The 15015-nt window shown below is 51.0% G+C and overlaps 1 protein-coding gene across 1 annotated transcript in view; it reads right to left on the bottom strand.

Annotated features, from left to right (window-relative positions):
• PIWIL2 (piwi like RNA-mediated gene silencing 2) overlaps window positions 1-15015 on the bottom strand; it is a 376860-nt gene that overhangs the window by 179831 nt on the left and 182014 nt on the right. The gene's annotated exons all lie outside the window — the stretch shown is intronic.

Below are 15015 nucleotides of genomic sequence, written 5' to 3' on the forward strand. Positions count from 1 at the left end.
GACAGTATTAACAGGGTAAGTCGCAGTGCAGACATTGCGGGGTTACGGACGCCTCTGCGGTACAGATGTCCCTGCTCAAGGTCAGCTGCGCAAGAACAGCAGAAAAGGTTAGGTTGCCAATACGGCTGTGGATGCCGGAGCAACCGACACGCCGATAGCCTCCTAGACAGATGTCAACCAGAGTCCATCTGTCTGTGAATGCATCTTGAAGTGAAGCCCCATCTCCAGTGCAACTATGGCTCTATATGCAAGCCTGGAGATTGGAGAATCCACCTTTGGACCCTGGGTCCAGCGCTGACCACGTCAGGGGAAAAAAGGGATAACGTGTATCCTAAAAACGTTTGGAGAAGACGCTTATCTGGTAAGCGTGGTGTTCCTGGACTGCTTCTCTGAAGTCAGCGTGGCCAGAAAAATACTCAATATCTGCGTGAGACACTGAAAAGGAACTTCTCCTGTTCGTCTCCTATCTCCACTGGGGGAGCTGAGGGAGAAAGATCCAACCTTCCATTGATGGACGGTATAGGATCATTCCGTATGCTGCCTTTTGGCCAAGTAGATTGCCCATGGGTGCAAGTCTCTATATTATGACTACTCCGTCCCTGTCCATGGACAGGGTTGACAGGAGGTTTCTTTGGCCACAACTAGTAGAGCCCCGGCAGACGAAGTGCTAGAGACCCCGGCAGACGACGCGTTACAGGGGAGCATGCACACAATGGGACGGTGCCATGAACAGCATCCCATGTAGTAAAAACAGCACTGAAATCTGTGTTGCTTTTTTGCCGCTGCCGACTAGCTATCTAGAAGTATATAGCCGAGATTGGTGACCGTACATTGCAATGTATAGCATACAGGCATAAAGTACAAATGACCACTGCAGCACAAGCAATACAAGCAGCATAGAAGCCTGTGCCCTGGCACCCCTGCTCTTCTGCTGCTGTATACTAGTCATCTAGGGGAATATAGCCCAGAAGAGTGACCCTACAGTGCAATGTATAGCATACAAGCACAAGTACAAATGAACACTGCAGCACATGCAATCCAAGCAGCATAGAAGCCTGTGCCCTGGCACCTCTGCTCTTCTGCTGCTGTAGACTGGTCATCTAGGGGAATATAGCCCAGAAGAGTGACCATACAGTGCAATGTATAGCATACAAGCACAAGTACAAATGCACACTGCAGCCCATGCAATACAAGCAGCATAGAAAAAAACCTGTGCCCCAGCACCCTTGGTTTTCTGCTGCTGTAGTCTAGCCATTCCAGAAGAATATAGCTAAGACTAGCGACTGTACAGTGCAATGTATAGCATATCAGCATAAACACAAATGAACACCTCAGTCGTGCAAAACAAGCAGCCTAGAAAGCCTGTGCCTTAGCACACCTGCTTTCCTGCTGCTGATGTGTCGCTCCCCAAGCGGGCATATAGCGACCTATGTAGTTAAAAACAAACACATGTACACACTGCAGTTATATCGTGGTCAGCACTATGTGCCTCTTACCGCCCGCCTATAAGCGGGTGTATGATCGCCACCGTCCTGCCTTGGAGCCGAAAGTCCGAGCTCTGCAGTAATGGCTGCCGGCTTCTTCCCCAGCTCGTGTGAGTAGGGGCGGGCCGTGGGCGTGCCCCCAAGGCAGAGCGGGAATCCGGCGTCCGACAGAGTGCAGTGAGAGGGCTGGAGCATGTAAAAAGGCTCCAGCCCTCGGCGCTGCTGATTGCTCAGCGCCTGTCCCCTTCCCTGAGTGACAGGGAGGGGGCGGGAACGAAGCGGCACTAGGCCGCAGAAGCCGGGGACTGGAGTTATAAGCGCCGCCGCCGTAAAAGCGCGGTCGGCGCCCAGTCCCCGGCGAACTACAAGTCCCAGCCGCGCCGCCGCTCCCGGAGCGTCCGGCGCGGTAGTTCCCAAAACACCAAGTCACTCAGCAAAGCTGCAGTGACTGTAACCCTTTACTGTCCCCGGCGCACTAGCACACCCAGCAAGTCTGGAGTGTGCTGTGCCTGTGTGTACGGGGACACAGAGTACCTGTAATGGTGCAGGGCCATGTCCCTGAACGGTACTCCAGCTCCGTATCCAGCAGGTTCAAATGGGTCTGTGGATGGAGCCCGGCGTCAGAGCTTTGAGGCCGGCAGGATCCCACTTCCTCAGAGCCCCTCAGGGGGATGTGGAAGGAAAGCAGCATGTGGGCTCCAGCCTCCGTACCAGCAATAGGTACCTCAACCTTACAACACCATCCAGGGGTGAGAAGGGAGCATGCTGGGAGCCCTATATGGGCCCTCTTTTCTTCCATCCGAAATAGTCAGCAGCTACTGCTGACTAAAATCTGTGGAGCTATGCGTGGATGTCTGACCTCCTTCGCACACAAAGCTAAAACTGGAGAACCCGTGATACCACGGGGGGGTATAGCCAGAGGGGGAGGGGCCTTGCACTTTTTAGTGTAGTGCTTTGTGTGGCCTCCGGAGGGCAGTAGCTATACCCCAATCGTCTGGGTCTCCCAATAGAGCGCTGAAGAAAATAACACTATAAATAATTATTCAGCCGCCACATGGTGACCAGACTGCAGATTTAGAGAAATGGATTGTATGATAAGGACGATAAGAGGGGTAGACGTGTTGGAGTGGAGCTCCTGCTCTCCTAAATTTCATCCTGAGGGTTTTATCCTTTCCCTGACCTTATGTGGACCAAAATGCTCCTTAAAGAAAGGTGGGCTTGGCTGGGCGACTGCGAACATTAATTTTCAGGCAGCGACATCTTACACAGACACTAAAGAAATCTGGCAGGGCACGTGTGGTAGAGGAAGTCATCTTAATGTCAGGTGCCGGAGCTGAGGGGAGATAAGGAGTGTGTGCTGCGGAGGAAGAAGGGAATTTTGTTACTTACCGTAAATTCCTTTTCTTCTAGCTCCTATTGGGAGACCCAGACGATTGGGTGTATAGCACTGCCTCCGGAGGCCACACAAAGCATTACACTAAAAAGTGTAAGGCCCCTCCCCTTCTGGCTATACACCCCCAGTGGGATCACTGGCTGCTCAGTTTTAGTGCTAAAGCAAGAAAGAGGAAAGCCAATAACTGGTTTAAACAAATTCACTCCGAAGTAACATCGGAGAACTGAAAACCGTTCAACATGAACAACATGTGTACCCGAAAAAACCAACAATCCCGAAGGACAACAGGGCGGGTGCTGGGTCTCCCAATAGGAGCTAGAAGAAAAGGAATTTACGGTAAGTAACAAAATTCCCTTCTTCTTCGGCGCTCCATTGGGAGACCCAGACGATTGGGACGTCCAAAAGCTGTCCCTGGGTGGGTAAAGAATACCTCATGTTAGAGCTGCGAAGACAGCCCTCCCTTACGGGGAGGCAACTGCCGCCTGCAGGACTCTTCTACCTAGGCTGGCGTCCGCCGAAGCATAGGTATGCACCTGATAATGTTTGGTGAAAGTGTGCAGACTCGACCAGGTAGCTGCCTGGCACACCTGTTGAGCCGTAGCCTGGTGTCGTAATGCCCAGGACGCACCCACGGCTCTGGTAGAGTGGGCCTTCAGCCCTGATGGAACCGGAAGCCCAGCAGAACGGTAGGCTTCAAGAATTGGTTCTTTGATCCATCGAGCCAGGGTGGCTTTTGAAGCCTGCGACCCTTTGCGCTTACCAGCGACAAGGACAAAGAGTGCATCCGAGCGGCGCAGGGGCGCCGTGCGGGAAATGTAGATTCTGAGTGCTCTCACCAGATCTAACAAATGTAAATCCTTTTCATACCGAAGAACTGGATGAGGACAAAAGGAAGGCAAGGAGATATCCTGATTAAGATGAAAAGAGGATACCACCTTAGGGAGAAACTCCTGAATGGGGCGCAGCACTACCTTGTCCTGGTGGAACACCAGGAAGGGAGCCTTGGATGACAGCGCTGCTAGCTCAGACACTCTCCGAAGAGACGTGACCGCCACTAGAAAGACCACTTTCTGTGAGAGACGAGAAAGTGAAACATCCCTCAGAGGCTCGAAGGGCGGCTTCTGGAGAGCAACTAGTACCCTGTTTAGATCCCATGGATCTAACGGCCGCCTGTACGGAGGGACGATATGACAAACCCCCTGCAGGAACGTGCGCACCTGAGAAAGTCGTGCTAGACGCTTCTGAAAAAACACGGATAGTGCCGAGACTTGCCCTTTAAGGGAGCCGAGCGACAAGCCCTTTTCCAACCCAGATTGCAGGAAGGAAAGAAAAGTAGGTAACGCGAATGGCCAGGGGGATACTCCTTGTGCAGAGCACCAGGATAAGAAAATCCTCCACGTTCTGTGGTAGATCTTAGCAGAAGTGGACTTCCTAGCCTGTCTCATGGTGGCAACGACTCCTTGGGATAATCCTGAAGACGCTAGGATCCAGGACTCAATGGCCACACAGTCAGGTTCAGGGCCGCAGAATTCCGATGGAAAAACGGCCCTTGGGACAGTAAGTCTGGTCGGTCTGGTAGTGCCCACGGTTGGCTGACCGTGAGATGCCACAGATCCGGGTACCACGACCTCCTCGGCCAGTCTGGGGCGACGAGTATGACGCGGCTGCAATCGGATCTGATCTTGCGTAGCACTCTGGGCAAGAGTGCCAGAGGTGGGAACACATAAGGGAGCCGGAACTGCGACCAATCTTGCACTAAGGCGTCTGCCGCCAGAGCTCTTTGATCGCGAGACCGCGCCATGAACGTCGGGACCTTGTTGTTGTGCCGCGACGCCATTAGGTCGACGTCCGGCACCCCCCAGCGGCGACAGATTTCCTGAAACACGTCCGGGTGAAGGGACCATTCCCCTGCGTCCATACCCTGGCGACTGAGGAAGTCTGCTTCCCAGTTTTCTACGCCCGGGATGTGAACCGCTGATGTGGTGGATGCTCTGTCCTCCACCCACAGCAGAATCCGCCGGACTTCCTGGAAGGCTTGCCGACTGCGTGTCCCTCCCTGGTGGTTGATGTATGCCACCGCTGTGGAGTTGTCCGACTGAATTCGGATCTGCTTTCCTTCCAGCCACTGCTGGAAGGCTAGTAGGGCTAGATACACTGCCCTGATTTCCAGAACATTGATCTGAAGGGTGGACTCCTGCTGAGTCCACGTCCCTTGAGCCCTGTGGTGGAGAAAAACTGCTCCCCACCCTGACAGACTTGCGTCTGTCGTGACCACTGCCCAGGATGGGGGCAGGAATGATCTTCTCTGTGATAATGAGGTGGGAAGAAGCCACCATTGCAGAGAGTCCTTGGCCGTCTGGGAAAGGGAGACTTTCCTGTCCAGGGAAGTTGACTTCCCGTCCCATTGGCGGAGAATGTCCCATTGAAGTGGGCGCAGATGAAACTGTGCAAACGGGACTGCTTCCATTGCTGCCACCATCTTCCCTAGGAAGTGCATGAGGCGCCTTAAGGAGTGCGACTGACCGTGAAGGAGAGACTGTACCCCTGTCTGTAGTGACCGCTGCTTGTCCAGCGGAAGCTTCACTATCGCTGGCAGAGTATGAAACTCCATGCCAAGATACGTTAGTGATTGAGTCGGTGACAGATTTGACTTTGAAAAGTTGATGATCCACCCGAAAGTCTGGAGAGTCTCCAGCGCAACATTCAGGCTGTGTTGGCATGCCTCTTGAGAGGGTGCTTTGACAAGTAGATCGTCCAAGTAAGGGATCACCGAGTGTCCCTGGGAGTGCAAGACTGCTACCACTGCCGCCATGACCTTGGTGAAAACCCGTGGGGCTGTCGCCAGACCAAATGGCAGAGCTACGAACTGGAGATGTTCGTGACCTATCACAAAACGTAGAAAACGTTGGTGCTCTGTAGCAATCGGCACGTGGAGATAAGCATCTTTGATGTCTATTGATGCAAGGAAATCTCCTTGAGACATTGAGGCAATGACGGAGCGGAGGGATTCCATCCGGAACCGCCTGGCGTTCACATGCTTGTTGAGCAGCTTTAGGTCCAGAACAGGACGGAACGAGCCGTCCTTTTTTGGAACCACGAAGAGATTGGAGTAAAAACCTTGCCCTTGTTCCTGAAGAGGAACAGGGATCACCACTCCTTCTGCTCTTAGTGAGCCCACCGCCTGCAGAAGAGCCTCTGCTCGGTCGGGATGTGGGGAAGTTCTGAAGAACCGAGGCGGAGGACGAGAACTGAACTCTATCCTGTACCCGTGAGACAAAATGTCTGTTACCCACCGGTCCTTGACCTGTGGCAGCCAAATGTCGCAAAAGCGGGAGAGCCTGCCACCGACCGAGGATGCGGAGGGAGGAGGCCGAAAGTCATGAGGCAGCCGCCTTGGAAGCGGTTCCTCCGGTTGCTTTCTTGGGGCGTGAGTGAGCCCGCCAGGAATCTGAGCCCTTTTGCTCTGAGTCCCTTTGGACGAGGAGAATTGGGCCTTGCCAGAGCCTCGAAAGGACCGAAACCTCGACTGCCACCTCCTTTGTTGAGGTTTGCTTGATCTGGGCTGGGGTAAGGAGGAGTCTTTACCCTTGGACTGTTTAATGATTTCAGCCAATTGCTCACCAAACAGTCTGTCTACAGATAGTGGCAAGCTGGTTAAACATTTTTTGGAAGCAGAATCCGCTTTCCACTCTTTTAACCACAAGGCTCTGCGCAAAACCACCGAGTTGGCAGACGCCATTGAGGTACGGCTCGTAGAGTCCAGGACAGCGTTGATAGCATAGGTCGCAAACGCAGACATTTGCGAAGTTAAGGACTTCACTTGCGGCACTGCTGGACGTATGATAGAGTCCACCTGTGCCAGACCAGCTGAAATAGCTTGGAGTGCCCACACGGCCGCGAATGCTGGAGCAAATGACGCGCCGATAGCTTCATAGACAGATTTCAACCAAAGGTCCATCTGTCTGTCATTGGCATCTTTAAGTGAAGCCCCATCCTCCACTGCAACTATGGATCTAGCCGCAAGCCTGGAGATTGGGGGATCCACCTTTGGACACTGGGTCCAGCGTTTGACCACGTCAGGGGGAAAGGGATAACGTGTATCCTTAAGACGTTTGGAGAAACGCTTGTCTGGATAAGCCTGGTGTTTCTGGACTGATTCTCTGAAGTCAGCGTGGTCCAGAAAAGTACTCAGTTTACGCTTGGGATACCTGAAATGGAACTTCTCCTGCTGTGCAGCTGCCTCTTCTGCTGAAGGGGCTGGGGGAGAAATATCCAACAGTCTATTGATGGCCGCTATAAGGTCATTTACCATGGCGTCACCATCAGGAGTATCCAGATTGAGAGCGGTGTCAGGATTAGACTCCTGATCACCGTCCTCTGTCTCATCACGCAGAGACTCTTCTCGCTGAGACCCTGATCCGCGTGATGACGTGGAGGGTCTCTCCCAGCGAGCTCGCTTAGGCTGCCTGGGACTGTCATCTGAGTCAGAGCCTTCAGCCTGAGATGCCTGGGACCCCCTTGAAGCACGGATTAACTCCAACTGAGGGGGACCGGGGAACATTGACGCAGCAGTGTCCATGGTCTGAGTGACCGGCCTGGCCTGCAAGGTCTCTAGGATTTTTGTCATAGTGACAGACATCTTGTCAGCAAAAACTGCAAACTCTGTCCCCGTCACCGGGACAGGGTTCACTGGTGACTCTGCCTGGGCCACTACCACCATAGACTCCGGCTGACGAAGTGGCACAGGGACCGAACATTGCACACAATGGGGGTCTTTGGAACCTGCCGGTAGATCAGCCCCACAAGCGGCACAAGCAGCGTATACAGCCTGTGTCTTGGCACCCTTGCGTTTTGCGGATGACATGTTGTCGTCTCCTCAGAGCAATATAGGGTATACAGCCAAGAAGCGACCTTACAGTGCAATATATATATATATATGGTATAGAGAAAAAAATACACCAATATAACACTGTGGCACTAGTGGGGCCAGCACTAATGTGCTGCTTACCGCCCGCTTAACGCGGGTGTGTGGTCGCCAGAAATCCCTTGTCTGGGTCTCCCAGAGCCTGTGTCCGTTCTCCAGCCAGACTGCATGTAGGAATGGCTGCCGGCGTCCTGTGGAGAGGGGCGGGCCCTGGGCGTGTGCAGACAAAGAGCGGGAACTGGCGTCCCACTGTGCCCAGTGAGAGGGCTGGAGTATGTAAATCAGACTCCAGCCCTCGGCGCTGACTACCGTACAGCGTCTCTCCCTTGCCCTGATTGACAGGGTGGGGGCGGGAACGAAGCGGAGCTAGGCCGCAAAAGCCGGGGACTAGATTTATAAGCGCCGCCGTCGTAAAAGCACGGTCGGCGCTAAGTCCCCGGCGCACCACAAGTCTCAGCCGCGCCGCCGCTCCAGGGGCGGCCGGCGCGGCAGTCCCCCACACATAAAGTCCCTCAGAGAAACTGCAGTGACTGTAACCCCAGCGCGCAGCGCTACTGTCCCCGGCGCACTAGCACACCCAGCAAGTCTGGAGTGTGCGCGGCCTGTCCCTACGGGGACACAGAGTACCTGAAAGTCGCAGGGCCTTGTCCCTGAACGGTACCCAGCTCCGTATCCAGCAGGTTCTACGGGTCTGTGGATGGAGCCCGGCCTCAGGGCTTGGGGGCCGGTAAGATCCCACTTCCTCAGAGCCCTCAGGGGGATGGGGAAGGAAAGCAGCATGTGGGCTCCAGCCTCCGTACCCACAATGGGTACCTCAACCTTAACAAACACCGCCAATAGGAATGGGGTGAGAAGGGAGCATGCTGGGGGCCCTAGTATGGGCCCTCTTTTCTTCCATCCAATATAGTCAGCAGCTACTGCTGACTAAACAGTGGAGCTATGCGTGGATGTCTGACCTCCTTCGCACAAAGCTTGAAAACTGAGCAGCCAGTGATCCCACTGGGGGTGTATAGCCAGAAGGGGAGGGGCCTTACACTTTTTAGTGTAATGCTTTGTGTGGCCTCCGGAGGCAGTGCTATACACCCAATCGTCTGGGTCTCCCAATGGAGCGCCGAAGAAATTACTGCTGAGGCTTCTCCAAGCTAATGTCGCCCGGCTGATTACACCCGCTGCTCTGGAGTCGGCCTCATGATGAAGAGCAGGCATCTGTGTCACCATAAACCTGGGTGAAGACCAGCTGGGTTAAGAGGCTGCCGCTGGTTCCTAGTGCCATCAGGGTGCTACGGCTGCGGCCACTATCCTTCTAATCCCTGAAACAAGAGTCCTTTGTACCCTAATCAGTCAGGGGCCAGTGACACTGCTTTATAGACATAAAGTGGAAATCGCGGACACTTAAACTGTGGAAGTCACAGTTGAAGGAGTTTTCCCTCAAAAGTGAACAGGTGACATTTTCTGGACACTGGGACATTGTCTCAGAGCAGCCCACCTCATGCGCCGTAGCAATCATCCTTTGAACACTTGATGCGCTGAAGAATGCAAACCCGATCTACATACCCTACGCAGATAGTAGAGGAGATGACGGGGGGGGGGGGGGGGGGGGGTGGTGGTCTTGATAATCTTGATAATATGAGGACTCTACCTTATATTCTCCTCCAAGGCATACTCAAGTTTCTGCTAGGATGAGCAGGAACAAAAGCTCTACTGTAGCGGTTAATCTCACAGAATTCACTAGGGGGCTCTAGCCATACAACAACCGAACATTAAGGTATGGTGCTTCAGCCAAAAAACCCCGGAGTATCGGAAGGGGCAAATGTCAAAGGATGAGATGGAGAAAGGGCAGGAAGACATAACTTTAAGCCAGGTCTCAGAGAAGGTACTTCAGGCCAACTCAGTTTCAAGTGTTCACTGACAGGGAAAGTTGAGCAGGTAAGATCGGAGTGGGACTTTTATCTAGATATGCAGGCTTTAAGTGGCACAATCTCTGAAACTTTATTTGGAGAACAAGCTTTCACCAATTAGCAACCAAACTAAAAGTCTCTAGTTCAGCGAATGCATAGTGCCAAAAAAAAGGATGATCTTGAAAACCAGATTGGATTAGGATTATAGGCCTACGTGAAAGAGCTGAAGATCAACACCTTGAAAAAATGTATTGTAACCTGGCTTAAATCTAATTTGGAAGCTGTATTATCCCAAATATGCGAGGTGGAGGGGGCCCATAGAGTCCCAGGTAAGCCCTCACCTCCAGGAGCCCTCCTAGCCTGCTCCTAGCATGGCTTTTGAATTGCAAGTACAGAGATGTCGCATTGCGCCTGACCATGGAAAGAGGCCCTCAAGTATAATAACGCAACAGTCTCCATATAAAAACAGATTTTTCTGTGGATCTCCAAAAGCAGAGACCAAGAGGATTTTTAAAGATAAGAACATTTCTTAGTCTATGGTTTTCCCGTCTCAACTCTTCATCGTATACGAGGGATTCACAGCTTTCTTCTCCAACCCCCAGCGAAAAGTTGGAATGGCTACAGTGTTATCCTACTCCAAAATGGGAGAAACGCTAATCTCTCTCACCACAGGACACCCTAATCCTTAATTCATGAACCCGAAGGATGGGAGGGAGGGAAACCGGATTTAGTTTACAATAGGAACTCTGGTTTCCCATATCATAGGTAACAACTATAACTCTTTGTTTAGTGTGGGTATCCCAGAAATTGTAAACTTCAAGGAGGTTTCAATCATCTTTCCACAGTTAAGTTGAATTGATTTGTTTGTTGCTTGGCAGACTTGCCCGGCCAGTCCAGCACCTTCACCCTTAGTTTCTTTAACAAGACAGAAGTCGTCTTGGAGGTCGTTCTGTTGGAATACTGCCCTGCGTCCCAGTTTCCGAACGAAGGGGGATCATGCTCTGTTTCAGTATTTCACAGTACATGTTAGCGCGATATAAACCCAGCACACCATTCAATAATAAAATATAACAACCTTTATTTCTCACACAGTAACTAACACATATGCACAAAGGACCAGGTAATACCCATAGAATAACAGGTACGGGTTTATACCCACAGGCCTTACCATTCTCCACTGCCCTACCATCCTTTGCTGCTTCTATCATGTAGTATTTATACCATGGCTACTATTACGGTCTACCTTTCTTTGGTGTCACGGGTGACAGACAACCAGGTGGTTTCTGGCCATAGAAGGTCACAGCGTTTGGCTGCGCAAAATGCTCTCTGACTTTATATTGTTCCCTGCTGTCAGTACTCATTGGTATAGGCAGCTTTCCTGCTAGATTTTCATCACTCCCCTTTTTTGGACCCAACAGGAGCTCGACTTCCACACAACTGCTGACATTAGTATTCTTTTAGTGCGTAAATACTCTTTTCTCCCCTGGACTGGTGCTGCAGTCTTCCCTATGATTGTGTAACCTACTGAACCAGACTTAAGGCCGCTTTACACGCTGGGATATCGTTACAGATATCGCTAGCGTGAGTACCTGCCCCCATCGGTTGTACGACACGGGCAAATCGCTGCCCGTGGCGCACAACATCGCTCAGACCCGTCACACTACTTACCTGCCCTGCGACGTCGCTGTAACTGGCGAACCGCCTCCTTTCTAAGGGGGGCGGTTCGTTCGGCATCACAGTGACGTCACTAAGCGGCTGCCAATAGAAGCGGAGGGGCGGAGATGAGCGGACGTAACATCCCGCCGCCCACCTCCTTCCTTCCACACTGCCGGCGGCTGCAGGTAAGGAGAGGTTCCTCGTTCCTGCGGTGTCACACATAGCGATGTGTGCTGCCGCAGGAATGATGAACTACATCGTACACGCAGCAGCAACGATAATTGGGAATAGGGGGGCATGTCACCGATTAGCAATTTTGCACGTTTTTGCAACGATGCAAAATCGCTCATAGGTGTCACACGCAACGACATCGCTACAGCGGCCGGATGTGCGTCACAAATTCCGTGACCGCCAACGACATCGCTACAGCGGCCGGATGTGCGTCACAAATTCCGTGACCGCCAACGACATCGCTTGAGCGATGTCGTAGTGTGTAAAGCGGCCTTTAGGGACCATTTTAAACGCTTAGGAAGCCTTTGCAGGTGTTTTGTGGTAATTATTCTAATTTTCTGAGATAATGAGTTTTGGTTTTTCATTGGCTGTAAGCCATAATCATCCACATTAACAGAAATAAACAATTGAAATAGATCCCTCTGTGTGTAATGACTCTATAAACTGTATTTTTCGGACCATAAGACGCACTTTTTTTCCCCCCAAATGTTGGGGAAGTGGGGGGGGTGAGTCTTATGGTCTGAATGTGCTTGAGGGGAATGAGGGTGCTGCGGTGGAGCGGGTCATCGGGGCACGAGCAGGCTGCAGCAGCGCCTGCCGTGACCACATGGGTCCGCTCATTACATATGCACGCCCATCCTCCCGCCCATCATTTCTCAGCCCTGAAGCTGACAGGTGGGCGGGGACGCGCGCATAGTAAGCAACCTGCCCGCATGATCACCCCTGACAACTACAGCCTGGAGTGATCATGTGCGGCTGTATTCACTGCTCCCCGTGCATCATCATCAGCGCGGGGTGCAGTGAATCAGTGTACTGTACTCACCGTTCCCTGCAGCACCGCGATGTCCTCCTGTCTGCCGGCTCAGGCTGTGTGGAGACTAGCGGCGCTCACAGCGATAACGTCATCGCTGTGCGCACGTGTCCACACGCAGCCGGAGTCGGCAGACAGGAGGACATTGCGATGCTGCAGGGATCGTGGCCGGCTCCACACAGCGCTGCCGGCACAGACGGGAGGAGGAGACATGCTGCGTGGAGCGAGGAAAGGTGAGTACAGTATAAACGTTTATTTATTTATTTTTGTGTGTCACAGGATGCCGGACAGAGCAGCATGATGGGGTATATGAGCAGGATGATGGGGGTATATGAGCAGGATGATGGGGGTATATGAGCCGGATGGATGGGGGTATATGAGCAGGATGGATGGGGGTATATGAGCAGGATGGATGGGGGTATATGAGCAGGATGGATGGGGGTATATGAGCAGGATGGATGGGGGTATATAGCAGGATGCATCCATATGCCAGGATGGAGTATATAGCAGGACAGGATGGGGTATATAGCATGATGTGGCCATATACCAGGATGAGGTATATAGCAGGATGGGAGCACATACCAGGATGGCAGTATATAGCAAGATGGGGTTATACCAGGATGAGGGACATTGTATATATATATAATATATAATATATATATATATATATATATATATATATATATATATACACACACACACACACACATACATATACACAAGGCAGGAGGATCATTACCAGGATGGGCTACCTTAGTAAAGAATTTGGGGACATTACCTCCATAACAATGTCAGCAGCAGATCCTCGCCCCATAACTGTGTCATGACCACATTTTTTGCTTCAAATTTTTTTCCCTATTTTCCTTCTCTAAAGCCAGGGTGCGTCTTATGGTCAGGTGCGTCTTATAGTCCGAAAAATACGGTAATATATAGAAATAGATCCCTCTGTGTGTAATGACTCTATATAATATATAAATAAGCAAATAAGAAAGCCGCGGAGACACCATCACGTGTTTCTCAACGCTGCCAGGAAACTAGCCAGGTCTTTCACCGGGAAGTAACAACCACGGGAAGGGCAGTCTCCAGTCAAGGAGACCATCTATACCAAACATGGTATCAATCCACAGACAGCCGTTTCGGGGTATTTGCCCCTCATCAGTGTGGAGTAGGAATCTGGCTAGTGGGGGCAATGCCTAGTAAAAGACTACTTAAGCAAGCATTGTTGACCTTAGGGAGATCAACATATCCACTGCGGAGACACCATCACGTGTTTCTCAACGCAATGATTCTAGAGCAACGCCCCCTGGGAAGTATGCAAATAAGAAAGCCGCGGAGACACCATCACGTGTTTCTCAACGCTGCCAGGAAACTAGCCAGGTCTTTCACCAGGAAGGAACAACCACGGGAAGGGCAGTCTCCAGTCAAGGAGACCACCTATACCAAACATGGTATCCATCCACAGACAGCCGTTTCGGGGTATTTCCAGCCAGGTCTTTCACCGGGAAACAGCTGTCTGTGGATGGATACCATGTTTGGTATAGGTGGTCTCCTTGACTGGAGACTGCCCTTCCCGTGGTTGTTCCTTCCCGGTGAAAGCCCTGGCTAGTTTCCTGGCAGCGTTGAGAAACACGTGATGGTGTCTCCGCGGCTTTCTTATTTGCATACTTCCCAGGGGGCGTTGCTCTAGAATCATTGCGTTGAGAAACACGTGATGGTGTCTCCGCAGTGGATATGTTGAGCTCTATATAATATAAAGAAATAGATTCCTCTGTGTGTAATGACTGTATAACATATGCATTTCCCTTTTTGTATTGAATTACTGAAATAAATTAACTTTGAGGATATTCTAATTTATTGAGAAGCACTTGTATATTTTTTCTCTTTAGGCGTAGCTGCTGCATTTACTTGTCATCCGCTTGTCTGATTTTGTATTACTAAATTCCAGTTTTTGACTACCTTACTCTTTATAATCTAGTCTAACGCTGGCATGTATACATTGCTGTGCAGAAATATATCACTTCTCTAGAGGTATTGATGATATTACACATTGTGTCATAAGTACCACAGTGCCATTTAACATTCCATGTGCAGTGTATCATTGGTTTGGCCTGTTATTGTATGGGTATTACCTGCTTCTTGGGCATACACATGTGGTCAAAATTGTTGGTACTTCTCTTTTAATGAAAGAAAAAAAACCCACAAAGGTCACAGAAATAACTTGAATCTGACAAAAGGAATAATGATTTTTTTTAAAAAAAAATTGAAAATGAACAAATGAAAGCCAGACACTGATGCTTTTCTGCTTCATCGGTATTTTTAAAAAAATAAAACTCATGAAATCGGCCTGGACAGAAATGATTGTTCCCTGCTTAACTTAACATTTTGTTGCACAACCTTTTGAGGCAATCACTGCAATCAAATGATTCCTGTACCTGTCAGTGAGACTTCTGCTCCTCTCGACAGGTATTTTGGCCGCTCCTCAAGACCAAACTGCTCCAGTTGTCTCATGTTTGAAGGTTACCTTTCCCAGACGCCATGTTTCAGCTCCTTCCAAAGATGCTCAATAGGATTTAGGTCAGGGCTCAAAGAAGCCACTTCAGAATAGCCCAGTGTTTTCC

The sequence above is a fragment of the Anomaloglossus baeobatrachus genome, chromosome 4 (assembly GCF_048569485.1).
Source record: "Anomaloglossus baeobatrachus isolate aAnoBae1 chromosome 4, aAnoBae1.hap1, whole genome shotgun sequence".
NCBI classification, from domain to species: Eukaryota; Metazoa; Chordata; class Amphibia; order Anura; family Aromobatidae; genus Anomaloglossus; species Anomaloglossus baeobatrachus.